We start from the raw sequence: 1,571 nt of genomic DNA, 5'->3' as shown, positions 1-1,571 counted from the left end.
TGGGCAAAGGACATGAACAGACACTTCACCAAGGAGGAGATTATGGCAGGCAACAAACATATGAAGAAATGTTCACGATCACTAGCCACTGTTGTTGTTGTTATGTGCCATGGCATCGGACCTGGCTCATAGCAACCCTGTACAGGGTTTTCAAGGCTGCAAATCTTTGTGGGAGCAGAAAGCCTCATCTTTTCCTGCGGAACATCTGGTAATTTCAAACTGCTTACCATGCGGTTTGTAGCCTGATTCATAACCACTACACTGCCAGAGCTCCTTAGAGAGATGCAAATCAAATCAACAATGAGATATCATCTCACACCAGTAAAAACAGCAAAGATAAAAAAAAAAAAAAAAATAGAGGACATTAAATTCTGGTGAGGATCTGGAGAGACTGGGACACTCCTGTTTTTCTGGAGGGATTGCAAAATGGTCTTACCACTCTGGAAAATAATATGGCATTTCCTCAGATGGTTGGAAATCGAAATACCTTATGATCCACAAATTCCTCTATTTGGTATTTACCCACAAGAAATATGAGCCATAACACGAGTAGATACATGCACACCAATGCTCATAGCAGCACTATTTACAATAGCAAAAAGATGGAGACAGCCAAAGTGTCCATCAACTGAAGAATAGATAAACAAACTGTGGTACATACATACAATGGAATATTATGCTACCTTGAAAAACAACAAGGAAGCTGTAAGCTATCACATAACATGGATGAACCTTGAGGACATTATGTTGAGTGAAATTAGACGCAAAAGGAGAAACGCTGTATAGTACCACTACTGTAAAAAACTATGAAAATGAACCAATACTATGGGCGGGGATTCATTGATGGTTACTGGGATGTGGGGGGTGGGCTGAGGGAGGGAGGGAAGGTGGTGCACAGGGTAGGGAATAGACACAGTATTTTTTGTGTGCTAAGGAGGCAGGCAATACACAAGAAAAAGGAAGGAAATGGCAGAATGAGGCAGATGGGAAAACAATTAGGAAGTTTTGCATGGATGAAGCAGAGCACAAGTAAATAATGATGTATGCACAACCTTGGAACAATAGGGCTCTGGGATACAGGGATTATTACATGGTTGGAATTGGGAAAAGCAGGGAAGGTGTTTGGCTGTTATTTGAAACTTGGTTTCCCTGGCATACTATTTTAAAACGGACACCTGAAGGGGAGAGAAAGGAATTACCAAAATATCATCATAGAAAGTTTATAAGTCCGTATTCTGCCTGTAACTGATTGTTGTTGTTGTTGTTAGGTGCCATCGAGTCAGAACCGACTCATAGCGACCCCATACACAGCAGAACGAAACAATGTTCGATCTTGGGCCAACCTCACTATCGCTGCCACACTTGAGTCCTTCAATGATGCCACCTGGCTGATCCATCTCGTTGGGGGTCTTCCTCTTTTTCTCTGACCCTCCACCATGACATCTTTCTCCAACGATTGTTTCCTCCGGACAATATGTCCAAAGTATGAGAGACGAAGCTTAGCCATCCTGGCTTCCAAGGAGCACTCTGGCTGCACTTCTTCCAAAACAGATCTATTGGTTCTTTTGGCA

This window comes from Chrysochloris asiatica, unplaced genomic scaffold (genome assembly GCF_000296735.1).
Source record: "Chrysochloris asiatica unplaced genomic scaffold, ChrAsi1.0 scaffold00126, whole genome shotgun sequence".
In the NCBI taxonomy this organism is placed as follows: Eukaryota; Metazoa; Chordata; class Mammalia; order Afrosoricida; family Chrysochloridae; genus Chrysochloris; species Chrysochloris asiatica.
Note: the sequence above shows the minus strand (reverse complement) of the source record.